We start from the raw sequence: 7,411 nt of genomic DNA, 5'->3' as shown, positions 1-7,411 counted from the left end.
TCCCCCCCAAAGTCCCAGTAGATAGTTGTATGTCATAGTTGCACATCCCTCTAGTTGCTGTGTATGGGACGCGGCCTCAGCATGGCCGGAGAAGCGGTGCGTGGATGCGCACCCGGGATCCAAACCCCGGCCACCAGTAGCGGAGCGCGCCCATTTAACCACTAAGCCACGGGGCCGGCCCCCAAGTGATCTGCTTTAAAGTTGAGTCTGGCCAAGGCAGACTGGGAATTACAGACGGGGTGATGGTGTCTGGTCAGTTCTCAGAGTCTCCCAGTGTGACGGGTAGTCAGCACCCTCAATGTCCTCTTACATCAGGAGGATGAGCGGGCCTCCCCTCAGGGACTCGATGCCAGAAAGCTCGTAGGAGTCGGTGTGGGTGTGGCGCTTGAAGGCTGCGTCTTCAGCCGAGAGGCATGCTCATCCAGCACCACCAGGAGAACGAAGTGGTTCCTCTCCTCCAGGGGCTTCCAGTCTAGTCGGGGAGACATCACACACACACACTGCATGTAAGGCCGTGAGGAAGAGACCTGGGCTCTAGGAGAGAGTAACAGCACGGCTCTATTTGAATTGAGGTGTCTGGGAAGGCCCTTCTTTCTGAAGTGACGTTTGAGCTAAGACCCAAGGATGAGTTGGCTTGAGCTGCAAAGGATAGGAGTAAGTCTCGCTTCTCAGTGGGGTCCCGGAACCTACAGCACTGACCCTCCCTGGGTGTGTGTCAGAAATGCAGAGTGTCAGGCTGGACCCCAGACCTGCTGAATCAGAATCTGCATTTTTTTTTTTATTTTTTATTTTTTTGGTGAGGAAGTGGCCCTAAGCTAATGTCTGTGCCAGTCTTCCTCTATTTTGTATGTGGGTCGCCACCACAGCATGGCTTGACAAGTTGTGTCGGTCCGCGGCCGGGATACAAACCCATTAACCCAGGCTGCCGAAGCAGAGTGCACTGAACTTAACCACTATACCACCAGGCCAGTCCCAGAATCTGCATTTTAAGAAGATCCCAGGAGATTCATAAGCACATTGAAACACCACATTTGAGAAATGTGGTGGTGATTTCCTGTTTGAGAAACACCAAGCGAAGGCCCTGAGGCAGAAGTCAAAGTGTATCCTCTTCTGAAATAACAATCTGGAAACCAAGTTGCCCAAGAGAGTATCTTAACTGAGTAAACTCCCCTTATATTGACTACAAAAAGCAGGCCTCCCATCCTGTGAAAGAATTTACCCCAGTCTGGTTAGGGAGCTTGTAGACTAGTAAAGCAGACAGGCAAGCAAATCGATTCCAGTCCAGTGTGGTCAATGCCATGGTGAAGATATGTGCAGGGGCATGGGAGCCCAGAGGGAGCGCTGCCACAGCCTGGGAGCCTGGAGCCGCCCTTCAGAGAGGCTGACCAGGGAGCTGAAGGGACGAGGAGGAGGTGAGGCATAGCGGACACAAGGGGACAGAGGCATCAAACTTCAGGGTAAATGTGGAAAGCCGCGGAGGGAAGCAGTGCATGTGAGAGGTGGGAGTTGAGGCTGGAAGAGGTAAGGTCAGAAATGGGGGTCCTTTTGCAGTAAGTCAGGAGTTTGACCTATCCAAGAACTTTGTGAGGAACCATTGATGGTTTTAAGCGGGGAAGTGACATGATCAGATTGAGATTTTAATAATGAGAGTAACAGTTAACAATTATTGGGAACTTAGCAAAAGCCGACCCTGTGTTCAGCAGTTTGCTGGGTTATCCCAATAAAGTGATCTGTGGAGTGGGGACTGCTTGTTCATTTTACAGCTGAAGAGAGGAAGCAGGAAGGGTTCCCCAGCCCCAGGGCTCGTGTCTGCAAACGCAGACCTGGGCTTTGGGTGAAGGCCCCTCAGTCATTGTGCCATTGCCTCTCCCTGGTAGGAAACCCAGGCTAGGGTATTAAATGGGCTCCCAGGCTAAGGGGGCGGGTCTCCAGGACTCAGGCTGATAGGAACTTGAGGGTGGGTGAGTGGACCTGAGAAGACTGGTATGATGGCCAGGTATCTGAACTGAGGTATTTGTTATCAATTATGAAACTTCTCAAGCATACACAAAAACGTAGAGCATAGTATAACCAACGCCCTACACTCATCACCCACCTAAAACAGTTATCAAAATTTTGCTACGTTATCTGTCTATCCTCCCTGTTCTTTAATGATGCATCCAAGACCTGCCATTCTAGCCCTACATATATGAGGACACATTTTCCTGCAGAACCACAGTGCCTTATCACAGCTGCCAAATATTCTTCTGGGACCCAGTCCGTAATCAGATTTCCCCAGTTCTTTCAAAAACTCTCTACAGTTGGTCAGCCAACGGTGCCTGCCCTTGGGGTTTGTCTCGAGTCCTGTTCTAGAGCAGCACCTGTCAGCTGTTCTTTTTCCCCCACAACTTGACTCACTGCAGAAACAATGACAAAGGACCAGTCAGATCGGTTGAGTGTTTTGTACATGCTTGAGGAACGTCCAGTTTTCGCCGTCTCGTTGGTGTCTCCAGGAGAAATACAGAGACCTGGAAAGACCCGAGCACAGAAAACAACACCAAATCTTATCAGGCTGATAATACGTGCCATAGGCTGGGTGCCTACTAGGTATCAGGGCCCTGGCGTATGTTATTAATCAAAGCTTTAATCCAAGCTGACTCGACTGTTTAGCTGTGTGACTATGGGTAAGTTACTTAACTCCTGTAATGGCTTATTTTCCCATCTGTAAGGTAAAGCCAGCCTTCTCCACAAGGTGTTTGTAAGGATCCAATGTGATAGCCTGTGCCCGGGGTTTAGCCTTGTTACAGCATGTGGTCATCACAGGGTAGAGTGGGCGTCACTCCAGGTTGCTCAGAGAGCAGCTGAGTCCCCGGCTTCGAGTCCTGGTTAAGGAAGGCTCAGCCCCTCTTCTAAGTGGTTGTCTTCCAGCCTAGTCTGTGCCCAGGAAATGATGTGATTCTCAGTGTCCGAGAGAGGAGATTGGGGCACAGAACATCAGGCATCAACCGAAAGCTCTGCAGAGCCCTCAAATGCTAAATTTGAGGCCTTTTCCCATTGTTTAGACAAAGAGCCCGTCTTTTTGTCTCTCCGGCCTGTTTTGATGGGCCAGGATGGGGCCATTGACTAGCATTGTGCAGACACAAGGTGGACCCGGCATGGAGGCTGTGGGTCTGTGTGTGTATAAATGCAGATTCCTGGCTTCTGAATCAGATCTGGCAGGGTTGGAGCCTAGTTACCTGTTTTCAGAGGCTCCCAGATACAATCACATTTCACCCGAAAAGTGTAGGCGGGAGGGGTGTTATGACCTCCATCATGTAATAAAGGAAATGGAGGTCAGAGAGATTAAATGATTTGCCCACAGCCACACGGTCAGCAGCAGAACAAGGACTCAGAACCAGTGTTCTTTCCATAGCACCAGCATTTCCCAAGATGTGTTGGCAGAACACTTCTGAAGGAGATTAAGAAATGCTTCACTAAAATCGAATTCTGTTAGTCATTTTGCTTGGGAAATACTGGAACTAAAAAAAACCTGCGTAAATGCGGTTCTTGTTGAAGAAGCTCTCCATCTGTAATGTGGTGTTGCTGGGGCTCTCTGAGAGAATATGGGACCTTAGCTGGCTGCTTCGACCGCAGTCCACACAGATCCACAGGGCTCCATGGTGACCTGCTCTCCCAGTGCCCAGCCTCGTGAGCACAAGTGTATTTTATGAGAACACATCTGCGCTTGGCTCCTTCCCCACTACCCTCTGTCCCCCTGTCAATGTGGACCAGCCCTAGGGTTGGGGGGTGTGCGCCAGGAAGTGCTCCAGGAGCCCAAGGACAGACCTAACCCTTGAGCCCATCACAGTGCACCATTTCAGTAGCAAGCCACGGGTATATCTAACCCCGTCTTCTGAAGATCCTGTCAGCTGGGGCGAAGGGATTAAACCCTCAGAGGGCACTTTATTGTGTTTCCTTGATTCCTAGTATAATGAATCAGAAGTATTTAAAAGGCATTATCTGTACTAAGGTACTGTAGTCCATCTTATTATCCACATGACAGCTGGCTAGCTGTGCCAAGCACAGGGTTTAGGAAAGCTCAAGTGAGATGCAGGAGGCCCCTGAGGGCCGAGCACAGTAACGAACACTGAAACACCATTTGAATGAAACAACGAAGAGCTGTGGGTCCTTTGGTGGACCGGGCAGGGAGGGGCTCTCTCGCCACGCCTCCCCTAATGCAGAGTCCTCCTTCGCTAACACTGCACTCTCTTCTCTCGGCTCAGCCCCAAACAGAATGAGCACAACTCTCTGATTCCATGTGTTCCCACCTTAGATTACAAAGATACTATGGCAGAGAGGAGGACAAAGGACCACTTGTCAGTAAAGACTGCCTTTTGGAAAGCAGTGACTGGCTTGGAGAAGGAATCGTGTGGGAAAGGGGCCCTCTGTTCTTTCTGGCTTTTCTCATAAAAAGAAAGTGTGGGCTCAGCTGAGGTTGGATCGAAAACTGATGCCTCAATCATGGGCGATATAGGAATTGAGAATGCTCCCTCTCTGCCTGCTGCAAAGTATCCTACTCAAAATCATAGATAACTGGGGTCAGCTGCAGACGAGAGACCTTCAGGGTCAGAGGTTGAAAACTCCAGTGTTCAAGGGACCCAGCAGGTAGGTTAAGTGCTGAATGCAGGCAATAGGGAGTGGTTGTAACCAGGGCACACTTGAGATTCTGTGTCCCACCTGAGGGGGGCACAATCTGGGCCTGCTGTTGCTGTTCTGATATTTCAAGAAAAGCCAGACATTTTTATGTGAAATCCCCCAATTTTTCAATGTTGGATCTAGTTCAAATTGTTTTATCAATAGTATGTGAGCCAAGAAAAGGCATCTGAGGGCTGGAGTCAGTTGGAAACCGCAGATCTAAGTAAAACCCACTTTTGTTTTCCTGATTGTTTTTTTTTTTATAATTTTATTTATTTATTTTTATTTTTTCCCCCAAAGCCCCAGTAGATAGTTGTATGTCATAGTTGCACATCCTTCTAGTTGCTGTATGTGGGACTCGGCCTCAGCATGGCCGGAGAAGCGGTGCGTTGTTGCGCGCCCGGGATCCGAACCCGGGCCACCAGCAACGGAGCGCGCGCACCCAACCGCCAAGCCACGGGGCCGGCCCTCCTGGTTGTTTTATAATCACAAGAAACAAATTAGCACAGAGGACACTCTGAATGTAACAAATACTTAGAAATTGAGTTCCTTTAGAAAGGCAGAAGATTTCGGTCTGGTGTTGGAATTTGGGCTGAGTCGGGTTTTTGGAAGGATGTTGGGTGCACGACACAGTCCGTGCTTCAACCACATTTAAACACAAGAATGGCCACCTAGCCAGGCAGAAGTGCTCCATTTCGTGGGTCACCTCGATGCAGCACCTGTACTTGTCAGAGTCCTTCCTGTTGTTTCTCTGACCGCCTGGGAGCATACCCCATGGAGACCTGCAACGCAACTTTTTTAGCACTGCCTTTTGTTCACACCAAGGCTGATTTGGGTCATGGAAGCAGCAACAGTTCCCTGGGGTGGCACTGTCTGGGCTCGAGCCCACCCGAATCTGCTGTTCCCACCAAAGTCTTGACACTTCCAACTCCCTCCTTTTTAGGAAACTGAGGCCCAGAGAAGAGATAGTCTTGTCCAAAGTCACCGAGCTGGCCCAGGGTACTTCCACCTCTTCAAAACTGCCAAGGGTTGGAAGCCACTGGCAGTATGTTCTGTTTCAACGCCTTACGATTTCAAGGTTCCTCTCATTGCTGAATTACCACAGGACGTGGACTCTGCTGTCCCCTTTGCTGCCCCCAGCCCAGGCTCCCTCTGCTCTGACCTCGGGGCTGCCAGGCTGCCAGCCCCCTCACGTGGCCCTGCATTCTCACTCTGTCACAGACTGAAGCGTCTGCCTCCCCCTCAGCCCCTCCTTCCCGGCTCCCCTCCTCTGGGTTTGGAAACCAAAGGAGTGCAGAGGGAGCAAGCGTGTTGCTTTCGGAAAGGGGCTGTTTACAATACTTGTTGCCTAGGAGGTCAGAGGAAGGTGGGCCAGGCCATTCGGAAAGGCTTTGAGAAAACTCCTGAGTGAGGCAAGACAGCACAGCCAGGGCCAGGCTGGAGATGAGGGCAGTGTCCCGTGAACCTCTCAAGGGGACCCCGTCATCTAGGCTGGCACCTGTGGTCCTTCCCTCCGGCCCTGTGAGGCTCTATTTTTAAGGGAGACAAATATGGGAACAAAAGAGAGCACCTCCTTATGAAGAGAAGGATGAAATTTGTGAGGGAGAGAGAACTCGGAGGCTGAGGTCAGGGAAAGGAGGTGGTAAGGCCAGGCCCACTCCATTCAAATTCCAGAGACGTCTAAGGAGGGATATTTTTACAGGTTTTTAATGCTCCTGTGTGAGTTAGGAAATGCCGCCTGAGATGGAATGGGTATATGTTATCCTGGGGAACACCAGAAGGTCACCCCGAAGTCGCTGAAGATTCCCATCCCCACGCCCACCAATGTTACCAGATTGGCAGGTGGTGGCACCTTGTGCAAGACTGGGGAAACGGACTGTAGGCCCTTCGGGTGTTGAGGGATTAAGAGGAAAGCTGCCAAGCCACGGATGCAGGTCCTCAGGGAGGGGGGGCCCCGGGGCTGCACCCATGATGCCACGACAGTGGGGACCCAGCGCCCCGGGACTGGCTCGTGCCTGGGAGTGTCAGTTCACGTGCACCTGAGAGGCTGAGAGCTGCCATCTTGGGAGCCTGAGCAGGAAGCCCCCAAGTGGGCCTGTCCTCACTCCCAGGACCACTCCAGCCTATGCAGAGATCTGGACGGAAAAAGCAAATCCAAGCGGGGACCAGTGTTATGGACTGAATGTGTTCCCCACAAAATCCACATATTGAAGCCCCAACCCCCAATATGATGGCATTTGGGGGTGGGACCTTTGGGAAGTAACTAGGTTGAGATGAGGTCATGAGGGTGGGGCCCCCATGATGGGATGAGTGTCCTTCTAAGAAGAGGAAGAGAGGCCAGAGCTTCCTCTCTCCACGTGTACTCACTGAGGAAAGGCCATGTGAGGACACGGCGAGAGGGTTGCCGTCTACAAGCCAGGAATCGGCCAGCACCTTGATCTTGGACTTACAGCCTCCAGAACTGTGAGAAACACGTCTATTGTTGAACCACCCAGTTGGTGGTATTATAGCTCCCGAGCCGATTAAGACAACCAGTACTACAGGTCTGGCTGTGCAGTGGGCCACTCAGACCCCCAAGGGTCTCGTCAGCTGGGTGCCAAAGTCAGACGGACCCCCCAGGGGACTGTGGAAGCCCTGCCTGGGGTGTCTTTCTTTCATTTTTGTTTTGTTTTGTTGTTGTTTAGTTTTATTTTCACAACACAAAGGCGGGGGGTGCTCAAGAAGAGAGACGTTTCGTTTCCAGCTCACTCTCCAGGGG

The 7,411-nt window shown here is 51.2% G+C and overlaps 1 protein-coding gene across 1 annotated transcript in view; it reads left to right on the top strand.

The window, feature by feature from the left end:
- The window catches only part of EZH2 (enhancer of zeste 2 polycomb repressive complex 2 subunit), a 270,483-nt gene that overhangs the window by 101,351 nt on the left and 161,721 nt on the right, over positions 1-7,411 (top strand). The gene's annotated exons all lie outside the window — the stretch shown is intronic.

Source organism: Diceros bicornis, chromosome 3, assembly GCF_020826845.1.
Source record: "Diceros bicornis minor isolate mBicDic1 chromosome 3, mDicBic1.mat.cur, whole genome shotgun sequence".
Lineage (NCBI taxonomy): Eukaryota > Metazoa > Chordata > Mammalia > Perissodactyla > Rhinocerotidae > Diceros > Diceros bicornis.
Note: the sequence above shows the minus strand (reverse complement) of the source record. Positions and strands in the feature narration are given on the sequence as shown.